General features: G+C 36.5%; 1 long non-coding RNA gene across 1 annotated transcript; it reads right to left on the bottom strand.

Moving 5' to 3' along the window:
• Positions 1-1,389: 1,389 nt before the first annotated feature.
• On the bottom strand, positions 1,390-9,773 carry LOC143267510 (uncharacterized). Its single transcript, XR_013042649.1, has 3 exons — positions 9,697-9,773; positions 5,399-5,497; positions 1,390-1,680 (listed from the first exon to the last, which is right to left on the bottom strand). It is a non-coding gene; the product is annotated as an uncharacterized LOC143267510 (long non-coding RNA).
• Between the last annotated feature and the right edge of the window lie 5,059 nt (positions 9,774-14,832).

The following is a 14,832-nucleotide window of genomic DNA, read 5'->3' as shown; positions in this document are numbered from 1 at the left end:
GCAAATTTTTGTCATATTTATCATTAGGCTCCACATGTATTTTTTCTTAATGTTATATCAAGACTTTTTTTTTGTTTTTATTTTATCTTAAATGGTGCTGTCGGGGGTCCCAAAACAGCTTAACCACACAGCTGCCATGACAAGCTTAGAGGCCCAGACACAGATTCCAGCAGGAAAAGCCATAAGCTGATCCCACTTAGTGGGGCCTGCATCTAGGAGGAAATACCTGACATTCCAAACATTCCCTATACCCCTAGCCGATGTCAGCCAATCAGGGTCTTCAACCCTGGAAATCCCTCCACCCGAGCCTCTGCTGTAATTAAAAACTCCACCCTTCCTGGGTTCTGGGCTCTCTGCTCTCACTGCTGCCTCGGACAGAGAGCCCAGGCTCTGAGCTTGAAAATAAAGGCTCTTTGCTTTTACAAATGGGATTTGGTCTCCTTGGTGGTCTTTTGGGGGTCCCCACAATCTGGGCATAACAGGACAATATTGTAAAGTTTTGGAAAACTGGAAAGCAATTAAGATGAAGTTTTTCTTAGTATTTTTTAAGATCAACTCTGATATAAAATTCAAGAACAACAAACATTTTATAATAACAATTAAGTAACCTAGAGCAGACCTTGTAAATAATCAAGGTACAAATGTTATGACAAACACCCACATTCAGTAGAAAAAGTCAACTAAGTGTCTTTTATAGATTCTTTTCCTCTCAAAGCAAGAAACAATCTCAAAGTGAAGTTTTAAATGCATCTTATTAAAAAAAATCATTAGATGGCATGTGTGTTTTAATTCCCAAAGGAAGATTTAAATAAAATTGAAGGGTACCACAGTTTATAAAAGACCACACCTAAATGGCACAATGTATTAAAAAATCCATTTTTCTGGACCATACACTAGAAAGAATTGTTCCCTTGGGCAGGGAGCAGAGTGGTGCCTAGCAGAAGGCAGGCAGGCAGGCCTCCCTCTGTGAAGTATGAATGAAAACAGGAGTGTGTGTGAGTGTGTGGGGGGGGTTAATCCCCTGGATTTGACCCTATTGCATAACAGATGTGGGATTCCTACAATGCAAATTGCCAGGGAGGATTAAGGTTGGACTGGGGGCACAGCCATTAAAGAAGAGTAAGATGGCAGTACTCCTTAGGGATCAGATGGTAAACACTGGGAATGACTGCCAGACACTAGGATTTTGACATCAGAAAAATACATAGTACACATCTCTAGAAAATGTAGCTTGGCTTTCTAGAAATAAGAAAAGAAATCAGTAGAAAGATGTGTGCATTTAGTAACTTGATTTGTACACTTAGTAATGACGTAAGAATAAGTTTTTGAAATAACTCAATCAACCTTCAACTCAAATATAAAAGGTCTGCAAGGATGGAGTCCAGGCTTAAGAGAAGTTTGAGTTAGGGTTTACTCAGAAACAAAATGAAACCAACCAAACAACAACAAAACAGTTTAAAAGAAATGCTTGATAAAATTTCCTGTCAACACCTTTAAAAGGAAATCTTTGCATGAAGAATTTCTTCATTGCAGTCTTAATATTGTAGGATGGTAAGACTCTGTTGATTATTATCACCGCAGTAAATTTTTGAATTTTTTTGATGTTGGTTCTCTTTATCATCCTTTTTTTTTCTCCCAAGAAATAGACAAGATTTTAGTCTCCCACTCTTGACTGAATTTCTAAGGTAAAATAAGATTTAACAGTCAAATTTAAAAGAACAAAATTAATGTAAAAGTAATAAAAAATTACTTACTTGGAAACCATGAAAGATTATCCATATATAGTTACAATTTCCTAGCTTCATCATTTAGTCTTTTGTTGTAAATATCCCTGATGTCTGCATTTACTAATAACACCATCATACTTAAAATCAAAGGCATGAGATTTGTTTTTGTTGTTGTTGTTGCTGTTGTTCTTTTGATGGGCTATAAGTGTGAAAAAGTGCCTCCCACTGAACAGGAAAAGCTTCCATTAGGTGAGGGTGGACAGTGTAGTGCCCATCCTACCGCGTACTACAGACGTCGGACAACGCTGAGAAGTTTGTTGGGAGTTTGCATCAGTCTTCTAACACAAAGCCCTACAAGGTAACTTATGCAAGAAGTAATGTGGACTAAATCATACTGTCAAGGTACCAGATCAATTTTCTTAATTTTAAATAAAGGCTAACTTTCTGAGTAAGTTTCCTTGAGAGCTAATGGGTCTAGGTACACAACTCATTAGCCTTCAGTTTACTGTAAGAAGTCTTTGATAACAAAATAAAATTAACATTAAAAAATAGGCCTCTGACTAACCAGGTAGTTTTGCTGAAGCAGCACCTGGGCCACTGAGAAAGCCTCAGAGCCCTGGCACATATTCAAATGAAACACACAGTGGCAGTGACCATTCTCATGCACTGCCCTTGAAGGACTGGCACAGTGGCTGTGTGCCTTTTCAACATCCGAGGAACAAAGCCAGAGATCTGAGGACAGTCAGTGCTTTTCATTAAATAAAAAAAAGGAAGGAGATTTAAAAATCACCAATTCTGACCAATGTAAGTACTGAGTTAAATAAAAGTGGCTTCTTTAATGCTCAATGGCACACTATTCTCTACACTGACTAATGAGGCAGAGAATAAAAACAGGCACTTTAGAGATGAATTGATAGTGATAGTGATTCTGTAGTTGTTGAATGTCTGTGAAAATGTTTTGAAAAGATTGGCTCCTGAAATATCAGATTACTAACTGTTTTAAATATGAAATCTAATTTGTAGTTTAACTGTTGATACATGTCAGTAAAACCCAAACTCTCAAATTAACTAGATCCTTTTCAAATATATAATTTCTCAAAAAATGAAGGAAAAGAATCATTTATCAAAATGTGCACCCAAGACTCTAATCTACTACATGTTTACCAAGTAGTAAAAGAAAATAAATGATAAAAAAAGTTTATAAACTTTAAAAGAGTAAGGTTATGAAAAACATAACATGAAAAAATAAAATGATTATTTAAGCCTATAGATAAGTAGGCACAGTAAGCTGGACAAAGCAGAAACAAGTGATTCTAAAGAGAAAAGCATCTTGGAAAGAAATTTATATTTACTTGCTACTACAGCTAAAATTAAAAAGACTAACCACATCAAGTGTTGGTGAAGACATTGTAAATATTTCATCTGAAATACTCATATGTTGGTAGTAGAAATACAAAACAATAAAGTCACTGTGAAAAATAGTTTAATAGCAGTTCACAAAATTCAAAATCTGTACATCATGAACCTTGGTCATTGTATGACTAGATATTTATGCAAGAGAAATTCAAACCTATAAAACTTATATACACAAAATTATACATGTGCATATTATACACACATATGTACATATGTATGTGTTTATATATATATATTAGAATGAACTAAAGAAGTTGTCAAATGATATCTAGATAAACTTACTGTGGTATGTCCATACACAGAAATACTAATTGTTAATAAGAAGAATTTCTGTATACATGTAATAGCAAGAATGAAATTCATAATCATTGCTTTAAATCAAAGAAGCTAATCACAGAAGAGCGTATGTTGTAAAATTTCACTAATACTATTTCTTTTTACAATTTTGCAATTTTGTAACTAGAGTAAAATAAAGATCAGTGGTTGCCAGGGATATTGGGTATGTGTGGTATGTGTCTGTGTGCATATGAGTTATGTGTGCACAGATACACATATGTACAGGAAAGAAATGAAACAGAAAATTTTAGGACTATAAATGAATAGAATATCAATAATGTGTAGCCAAACCTCATAGCAAATAATGAATCAAATCATTAAGTCTATGTAACATTATGGATGAATAAGCAGCCATAATCCCATTCTAAGAGCAGGTGTTGCTATTAGAAGTTACAAGAGTACACAGTGCTGTGCAATGGAGGGTTCTTCTCAGTTTGAAGCTCAGTAATTGATTTACTCATCATTTTAAGTACAGGAAACAAACTATGAACTTCACCAAGATAATATAGCTGAAGAATCTGACAGATGCAGAGAAAGTATACACAAGAAATTAGGGAGCAAGAACAAGAGCTAGCAAGCCAAGGGGTAGAACTACTGGTATAGTTAAAAACCTCCACATGGAAGAATTGAATATAAGAAGTACATAAAGTATGGACAGCACTTAAAAAGTAATCTTCAATTTTAATTTTAATTAAGTGAAATGGAAACAGAAAATATGAATGAGGATGTGAATAAAATCACAGTGACTATTCAGAAAATAAGAATTTCTCAGCACAAAGCAATATGGAGCAGGAGCCTCTCCAGTTACAGCCTGATGGATCAAGTTTTCCACAAGTTGCTTACTGTGGAAGATACACCAGTTATCAGTGTTTACCCATCGCTTTTATTGAATTACTTATGCTCAGTCAAACATGTAATAAGGTGGGTATAGCTCTCTCCCAAACATATATAAAATTATCCTCAAAAAATCTTTTTTGATATAGAATAGGAAAACTTAAAAATATTCTCTTCAAGTTTAACAAAGCAGTGATGTACATTCAATGAGCATTACACACGTTGAGAGGTGAGAAACTATATGAATTGATTGTTAAAAAATGTACAAAGCGGCCGGGCGGTGGTGGCGCACGCCTTTAATCCCAGCACTCGGGAGGCAGAGCCAGGCGGATCTCTGTGAGTTCGAGGCCAGCCTGGGCTACCAAGTGAGCTCCAGGAAAGGCGCAAAGCTACACAGAGAAACCCTGTCTCGAAAAACCAAAAAAAAAAAAAAAATGTACAAAGCAATTAACAAATATACATGCACACGTATGCACAGGTACATGTGCTTGTGTACCCCTGTGTATTTGTATGTGTGTACACATGTATACATTTACACATGCATGCCAAATATGTTCTCTCTTTTGGTTATAATGTTTTCAATGGAGTTTTCCAAACACTATGGGTCTAAATGTACAACAATTGATTTTATGGACTCTCAATTTTGTTTTTAATCTCTAGTAATTTATAAAAGCTAAGAACAGATTAATTTACTATATTGGCAATGTGCAGGAACTTAGGCCTTGATAAATTAATGTCCATCTTATTAATATGAAACTTAAAAATAAAAGTTTAGTTTTAAAAAGTCATTGTAAGATTAAGCATTAGCTAAGAAAATGAAAAAATACTATAGGGGTCTAAGAGTGCAATTAAACAAGTTAATAACAACAAATTGGAACTAAAAGTAGATCTAGGTAAGGATGTTTAATGCCAAGCCTGATGATCTGAGTTTGATCCCTAGATCCTATATGGTGGAAGGAGAAAACCAACCCCTGTAAGTTGTCCTCAGTCTCAATAAATGCACCGCACACATGCCAAGCATGCAAATAAGTAAATGAAGTATTTTAAAAAGAGTGGATTTGTACTATTTAAAGAAAAATACTTACCAAATTCCTGTTCTCCCAAAATGAGAAATTTTCAGCTGATGAAGAGAAATAACCTCAAGTCAGCTATTTGCATGAAAACAGAGACCAAGGCCAGGTGATCTGAAGAAATGGGAAATAAATGTTTTAATCATTCAAATTTTTACAAGATATATTCTACCCTAAAATAAACAGAGCACCTACTCAAATTATTTATTAGGATAAAATATGTTTTGTCTGTTTGGGAGGTAGTAATCCAGTTTTGATGGTGTAGATTGAATTGCTCATTCTGGATTGAAGGACACGTAGATATTCAATACAAACAAATGAGGCCCAGAGCCATTCATCTGGATCCTGGAAGGATCAATACTAATACATTTGAATAACAGAAGCACTCTTGTAGGGATCCATTCTCTGACAATGAAAGACTCAAGAGTATACATACAAATAAGTAGTTTTAAGCCCTAAGGAATAGCCAATGCTAAGATACCATGTCTTATTTTTGAAGAGAGCTATCATTAGAAGAATGGAATACCCTCCCTCAAAAGAGAAAATTTGAATGACAGACCAACAAAGTAGTCTGCCACCCAAGTCACCACGAGGAGAAAAGCATAAAGAACAGTAGACAATGTCTTACTTCATCAACTCTGTGATCAAAGGTGTGTTCATCCAGGCGAGGACCTACTGAAAGTTATGTGCACCAAAGTCCACATACATTTGTCAGTTCCTTCCCAAATTTCATCTAACTTTCACCTCCACACGTGGGGCTCCTCCAAACAAGACATTTCCAGAACCATCACCTACAAGCTCTAGAGCATCCGTCTGTCTTCTCTCATTCCTGGGTATCAGCAACGCTCAGCCTTTCTCTCTCATGTTGGAGTAGGGGCTGCCCATATGGCCCCCATCATTTCACAGTGCAGTCCAAAGGTTGACAGCGATGTTTGCAATGACATCTACATTTCTCCCTCAGTTCTCTCAGAAATTGGAGAGGGAAAATAATAGGAAGAAAACAGAAAATGCTTTGCCCGGGAAAATTACAATCTCTACACCCACAACCTCTACCTCACATGTTCCTTCTACCTGAACATTCATTAATGTTGCTAATGCAACAGCAGGCGCCCAACCCTTCTTCTAAAAGCAAGAAGGAGAGTGCCCTCTTTCAAAATTATTCTGTGCTGTTCTGTGGCCACGGTGGCATTTTTCACAGTTGGGCTTATTCTCCACATTGTTGTATCCAGTCAAAGCCACTCAAGAGTTCCTACGGTCCCAGCAGCACTAAAAATACATAACAGCCTCCTTACAATAATGACTGTGAATCACAGCATTCCTCGGCTCACATAAGTAGTTAAAATAGTTGAAAAAAAAAGTTAAATAAAACTTTTTTAAAAGTTCAAGTGAAAAAATATATGAAAAGGGGGTTGAAAAGGACTCCCCTACCGTCTAACAATATTAAAGTCTGTCTCAAATTTACAAACGTCCTCAGGAACATCAAATGCCGCAGCTTCAAACACACGCGCCAGCTTCAAGCCCCGCAGCTTCAAATGCCGCAGCTTCAAACACGCGCCGCAGCTTCAAACGCGCCGGCTTCAAACAGCCTTGGGCAGCCATCTTGCACACGCTCCAAGGAGCACAACCTCAGGGCCCTTAGGCGGCCACCCCATCCTGGAGGCCACACAGAGGCTTTGTTGGGGGAAAAATGGGAAGAAGAAGGGGGGAGAAAGGAAAAGAGGAAATATCATTTGCAGACGTTAAATTAGCCCATAGAGGGAGCTCCTAGAGCCCCATAATTTCACAGTAATTGGAATCTCCTGTAATTTAAAATGTAGCCCCATCATTTGTTAGAGAGAGCGTCCCGGGGTCACAGGGAGCAGGGCTCGCTTCATACCGATCTCTGCATGCCTAGAAAATGCAATTCCATTCACACCCCCTTGACCGTGTGTTTTGTTATCGCAACAAAAAGATGATGATTCTTGGCTACATGTTCTCCAAAAACCAGCCCAGAAATTAAAGAGGCTCATCTATGTGTGCCGTTCGGGTGAATCCACCTGAATAAAGACCACGATAAGAATAAAGTTCCAACAATTAGAATTGTCATGGCAATAACCTACATGTCCCCCACTCACGGCAGTGTTCGTTTAGAAACCCTGCTCTCTTTCAACCTTGACTAGATACACGCTCATGGCTCTCCATCTCCCTCACTGTACAGTCCTCAGACCAGGAATGCGGCAATAAGCCTCCAGACAAAAGGATGAAACCAGAAAACGAAACGATACAATAGCAGAGAGCCTTTTCAAAAATAAAACACGAGAGAAACAAAATTCCAAATTCTGTGGAAAGGAAGATTGAAGAGCGAGCACACTCAGAAATAAAGAAACCATCCAAATGTGCAGTGGGGGTCCATTATCTGCTCTTCTGCAGCTAATGTTGAAAGGAAACTACAGTTTACATTTACATAATTCTTAAATATTTAGAAACTCCAAAAGTAAAATGGTTTCTAACTATGTTTTAACCTCTGAAGCAATTGTTTCTGTCCTCAATGCATACCCAAAACTGCAAGAACAAAGCCCAGTAGCTGGGGCTAAATCAATAATTTAACATATGTGGTTTTTATTCTCTTTAGGATAATCTGCCAGGTGCCAAGAAAAACCTATCTATTCAAAATTATGTCTATGTCATTTAAATTATTAAATGATATACTTGCATAATATTGCTGCTTCTCTGTGATATACCTGCTTGTTTTGGGAGCCAAAATTATCTTTCGTCTGTGGTTTAAATATATGTCATACAAATTTTTAGAATGAAATATTGTATTAACACTGCAGATTCTGTATCAAAGAATATAAAAGAATTCTATAAACACACACATACACACATACACACATGCACACATGCACACATACACACATGCACACATGCACACACACTTACTTTGTAGGGAAGCATTCCCCAAAATGATATGTAAGAGATCTCAATATTAAACCCATATTCATCATACCTAAGAAAACAATCCAACATGATAATTTAAAAAATGCTTATTTATCTGTATTTTCCTCCCTATTCAGCTATGTCTTCATTACATCAAGCTCCTCACAACTTAGAAATATTTCATTCCAGATGTGTCTGATAGCCAAGTGATAGCCAAGTGTGTCTCACATTTCAAACTCAACCAGAAAAGGTTAAAAAAAAAATCCTCACAGATTGATTCATCTATAATAGCACCATGTAGGCTCAGGGTTTCCTTGATATATAAGACAAGATCCTCTTAGGATACTAACCTTTGTTTGTCAAGTACCTGGTCTAACAAGAAAGTCATGATGAACATATGGATGAGAGCAGAATCAAAGAAGATCCTTAAGGTTTAAGATTTGAAAACAACAAGTGTTGGAAATGGCAATCACTCATCACCATGGACTTAATTAGGTTCAGCAACTATACATCTGTTACACTCACGGATGAAATATATTATTTATCTATGTTCAAGCATTTAAGGCTGTAGATCATATAAGATTATAATGTATGAATTATTTTAAAGTTATAGTGGTCATTGGAAGAGTGAAGGTGGTAATGACTATTGTCTTCAACAAATTCATGAACAAATTTTGTTACTTGGCAGGAGAAAATCACCAAAGATTCTCAGAAGAAAAAGGAAACGAATGAGGGCAGCCTCTTCACTTCTGAATCTAAGCACTGGTACAACATTGAACTCCATTGCCTGCTTGTGGTGGATACGCATTCTAAAGCCGAGCTTGTTGTGTGTGAAGCAGGAAAAATAAAAAGCATGTTAAAAGACTACACACAGTTCTCATCACTAGCCGGACATGGAGTTCATAGTGAATGCCACTCAACTACAGCAACAAATGGGAGGCTCTCCATTGTACTTCAAGCTCTCACCACGCTTCCTACGCGAGAGCAGAAGATAACATTTTACCATTGGTTATTACCATTTCATTTCCACAGGACAAAGAAGATGTTTGATTTCTGGTGTTTTTAATCACAAGTATAGAAAATAAGTAGAGTTGTAATTGTCTGGAATGACTTCAAACCTAGATGACTTGGTCACTCACCATCTTCCATACTTTCCATTATTTTATTGAGTGAGAGCTAATCAAGATCAATTTCTTATGACTTCGACAAGTTTCCTTGTTTGAAGTCTTTTAATATTCACTTTCCCTGTCATCCATGTCAGTGACTCTGAACATGTTATTTGACATGCCTCTCAGGACTGCCACTCTGGTTAGGATTAGGAACACACTCTATATGTAGATGACATGGATCTGTTCCTATGGATGATCGTCCATGGGTTCTGTTGTTATCTGACTTACCTTAAGTTCAATAATATTTGTGTGGTTTCTGAGTTGTAGTTCCCTCAGCTATGAATAAAAACATGCATTCAGGAGACTGAAAAGGAAGTACACAGGACTCTAGGAATTTTGAATACAGACTCCTACTAGAGTAGAATAAACTTTCTGGTCATATAGCTTCTATAAGAGAATCTAAAGCTTCAAACATTAACAAGAAGCAGAAAAATCAATTTAAAGATATCTTCAGTTACTAATAATTCTGATAAAATATGATCAGACATGTATGTAAAATAAGAAACCAGTGACTAAAGACATGTGGAGATCAGCATAAACCCACTAGTTATGGGGAAACACTTCAAAGCTGGTATCCACACAAGTATCTGTTCCTCATTTAAACACATTCAATTAATGTAGCAAACATTATTTTCTATGAGTTGCTTGTGTTTGAGGTTTGTTCTTAGGCAAACAGTAATAAAGAATGCTATTATACCGTATACTCATAGATTCCCTTACTCTGGCAATGTTTTCTATAACTGCCAAGATAATGAATTCCTCAAACCATAAATCAATTACATACTTAAACTAAAGAGCAGAAAAAATGGCTTAAAATACAGATATTCTTTCACTATGTGGAAGGGTCCAGTGTGAATAAGTAATATTAGACCATTCTTTCCTTTTGAATGTCACTTAGCTTGAAAATCTATCATGACCATATAATCATTCAAAACTATGTTGTGAGAATAAAGAGGACACTAGTAATAATTACTGATATAAAATATGTCTAAAGCAGAAGGGTCTGACAAACCAGGCCGTGTGGTTGTCCTTCTTAGACAGGCTGACTTGTGACAGCACTCTACTCAAGGTGTGGATATAACAAGGGATAGTTTGGAAAGTTCACTCCTTTTACACTACTCTCTGGAAACTCAGTCGATTGCCAATTAATAACAAGCATGCATTGCAATGAATTCTAATGTCAAAAGGCTGAGGACAGGAGCTCTTTCAGCTCTGTAGGAGCTACTAGGTTACAACTATATGTAAACACTTTGAAACTGCTTAGCTCCACTGAAAATAAATTGTAAAGTGTGACGAAAAATTACGCTTTTGGGCTTAGCATACTATTTTTATAACTTCTTGACCAAGATAAAGAGAGAAATTTACTGACCTCTAAAGATGATTCCTGGGCTAGTGAGATGCTCATCAGGCAAAGGCAAGTCTGGTTCAATCTAAGAACTGAGTTTCTGCTCTGAGATCCACATGGCAGAAGGAAAAGGTATCTTTTGACCTCTACATTCATACTAGTGCATATACACACAAATAAATAAATACTAATATATTTTTAAATATGCTTCTTTCTGTATGTGAAATTCATATACAGATATACAAATAGACAAGCATATGTATGCATTCAACTGATAGAAATGCATTTTGTTGCCACTTACTCTGGAGTTGAAACACACTTTTTTAGCTTAACCATTTTGGAACATCTGTGAGATGCAACTGCAAAATGGAAATTGCTTAACAAACTATGCATTAAGAGAGCTACAGTTTTGTTTCTCTTTGTCAACAGAAAATAAGATAAATTTCCCATCAGTCACAGTAGGAGCTAGAGGGACTGATTACTCAATATATAGTCACACCTACATTTCTCCAAATATTCCCCAAGACATGGCATTTACTCTGAGTGTTTAATAATTTCCTCAAGCTGTACACCTGAAAAATATGTCTCTCGTCTGGTGTTCATAATCTGGCAGACAACCACATGTGTTCACAGCCCATATCTTTGAAACAATTATTCTCTTGTGTATGCAAATACACTGGGTTTGCAACATGTTTATTCAAGAGAGTGGGCAAGAATGTTTCTTATGTGAGCATCTGCAGGTTTCCACAGGAGATATGCATAGAACAATAAATATATTTCTCCATGAACTCAGTTTTTATAATGGCAATTAAACATATTTAAAAACTTTTCCAAGAGTTAGAGAAACTCAACTTAGCAACAATTCTTTTAATATAGAAAAGCATATAAAAGAAACAAGATTAATGGATGTATGTTAGAATCTGCTTCAAGGATTGGATCTTTGCATGTTCTAAATAAAACAAAATCCAAACACACAAGTATTTCTTAAGCTACCATCACCTTCACGGTACTATTCATAGATGACCCCACAGCCAATTCTAGTGTTAGCTTCAAAATACTTACCTATCTTCTCATTCCATTTTCAACCTGTTCACTATACCTAGGTACAGAAAAATATAAGTGTTTAAAATATTTTTAAAAAACTCAAAATAGTCAAATACATTAATGTAAATTAAAATATGTAAAATACACTGAACACATGTTTTTAAAAGCTATTAAATTCCCACATATATGTACACAAACACTAAAATATATTTATTTTCTGCAATAGTTATATAACTAAGACAATAAATATAATCAGCACTTTGTCCAACAAAATATACAATGACCATTTGTCTCAAGAATTTAGATTTCTGACCATGTGTTGATACTAAACAAAGAAAACAACAATATATTTCCCAAAGTACATTTCATAATGTCAAGTTTCATTTTTCTATACATTAAAAACAAAAAGAAAACCAGTGTTTTCAGGAATGATGGATAATTATTTAGACCAAATCTACTAATTGATAATAATTGAATTTTGCCTAGAATGTTTTAAAATCATAAAAAACTAACAAATGTTGGGAGAGGACAGAAATCAAAAGGGTAAGGAGAGAGGAAGCAGAGGTGCACACATAAAACCGTGGCAGTTTGAATGTATCCTCTCCCAAATCCATGCTGAAGCTTAATCCCCATTGTGATGGTATTAAAGACGAGGCCTTGGGGGAAGTGATTAAAGTCTGGAGGGCAAAGCCCCCATGCATGCACCATTGCTCACAAAAGGACAGGGGCAGCCAGCTTGCATCCTGTTGACCCTGTCCTCCCTTGTACCATGTGAAGAAGATACAAGGTTCCCCTTTGGAAGTCACAGCAGCTTGGTGTCATCTTGGAAGCTGAGAAAAGCCGTTAACAGACACTAGACTTTCCAGAGCCTAGGCCTGAGAGTTCTGAACAGCCAGACAAACATTTCCTACTCTTTGTAAGTTACCCTGATTGTTGTATTTTGTTACCAGCTCAAATGGACTAAAACCAACAGCCAGATGCTTTCATCCTAGAGTGTGCACCAAATTTGCCGAAATGTGGTGTAGATAGAGGAGAAAAGTAACTCTGTTTTACTCACTCTTGATCAAGACTTACCCCTAACAGCAAATCTAAAAGGAATGTCTACTTGCTAGGAGGAAGACTGAAGGAAAAGAAAGCTGAAAATTATCCTTTATAAAGACTCAGTGTTTGAGTGGTCTTGAAAAAAAAAATGTTTTCCTTTAAAAAAAAAAAGTGTTTTGATTTATGAGTGTTGCTGGATCCTAACAGTTCCCTTGGGGTGGGGGTGTGAAAAGGCGTGGCATCAACAGCACAGACACAGGGAGCCAGGTAAAAGGCAAACAGCTGCTTATCTATATGTGCACCTTGTACATATGGGTGCCTGCAGGGGGCATCAGATTCCCAGGAACCAGTGTTACAGTCAGTTGTGAGCTCTCACGTTCGTGCTGGGAACTAAGCCTGGCTCTTCTGCAAGGGCAGTGGGTGCTCTTAATATTGAGCATTGTTTTAGCTCCAGGAGAAATGCTTTCTGCATGTACTTGAGAACTTCCAATTTTATGTTGAGTTAACCAATAGTTTTTTGTTTTTTTTTTTTTGTTTTTTTGTTTTTTGTTTTTTTTGCATCACAACCTCATGTGGTAGCTAGAAGAAAAGCAAATAAGCGACAGTGAGACATGCCAACTCTACTTTCAAGAATAACCACAATTCTCAGGGTTTTTTTTTTTTTTTTTTTTTTTTTTAAGGCACAGAAAGAAATATGGTACTATGAGCCAGAACCAACAGAAAGACCCACAAAAAGCCACAGGTGTGCACCAGATATAGAAACTTTGAAATACACTTTACAAAACAACAATATTATGTTTAAAGAAATAGACAGCACTTTTTAAATAAAGTTATAAAATAGAAAAATCCAAATTTAAAACCCAGTGAAGGGAGTTCTGCCACCAAGAGCAGATGACCTTATTTCTAATCAACTCTCTCACTGAAAACAAATGGAGTTCTGCATTTTCATCTATAACGTTCAAGACACAGGAGAGATGCCAGCATCCAGAAGGAAAGCCGTGCAGGATGAGCCCTGCATTTGAAACTCTTCTCCTCACAATGATGACAAGTTCCAGCAGGGACTGAGACACTGAGCAGGTATTTTAGCAGATGTACAAAACTGAAAAGTCAAACATTGGAATTCAGGAGAAGACACCCTGATGAATCTTTCATTCTCTTTGGATTTCAAAGGTTCTCTTCTCATAATAAATAAAATCTGGAAATAAGCCATTCCTCATAAACACTAAAGCCCAGCTTCAAATTACACTTCAGTTTCTCATTGGATTGAGGTGGTTCAAATTATTGTCTCTCCTTCCTGCAAATTAGAAGTGAAGGTAAACACATTCTAGAAGATGAGGTCATCCAGAGACTCCAGGTACATTTAAAAATCATAAAAATTCCTATATATGCTGAGAATCGTGGTGAACTCTGTGGCCCAGGAAGGCTGAAGCAGAGGGGTCACAGCCCAGGAGCTGGAGACTGGCCTGGGCAACACAGAAAGATGCCGTCTAAACCACACAATAAAAAAGAAAAGAAAAAATCAGCACACAAAATAACCAGGCAGGGGAAAAGCAGAAGATAAGTCAGACAAGCAAAGGGTTAAAGTGTGTCCAGGAAATTCCCCTGTAAACATTGAACTCAATATAACTGTATTTAATATGTACTTAGAATCGAGATTGTTGAGAAGAGCAAGAATGTGCTAACCTACAAATACAGAAGAGAGAGGGGCAGAAATTCTAGAGTTAAATATGCAGTGTCTTGAAAAGAAGAACTCATCAGATTTCATATCAGGATAAACATGAAGGAAACAGTGATGATCTGAGAGACAAAGTAGGAGAAAACACTAAAATTACATTACAACTATACAAAAGGATAGAGAATAGAAGGATCAATTAGACATGATAAAATGTTCCAGTTCTAGACCCAGAGAAGAAAGTATTCAGAAATATATGAGG

Source organism: Peromyscus maniculatus, chromosome 10, assembly GCF_049852395.1.
Source record: "Peromyscus maniculatus bairdii isolate BWxNUB_F1_BW_parent chromosome 10, HU_Pman_BW_mat_3.1, whole genome shotgun sequence".
In the NCBI taxonomy this organism is placed as follows: domain Eukaryota; kingdom Metazoa; phylum Chordata; class Mammalia; order Rodentia; family Cricetidae; genus Peromyscus; species Peromyscus maniculatus.
The sequence above is the reverse complement of the archived record's forward strand: the minus strand, read 5'-3'. Positions and strand labels throughout refer to the sequence as shown.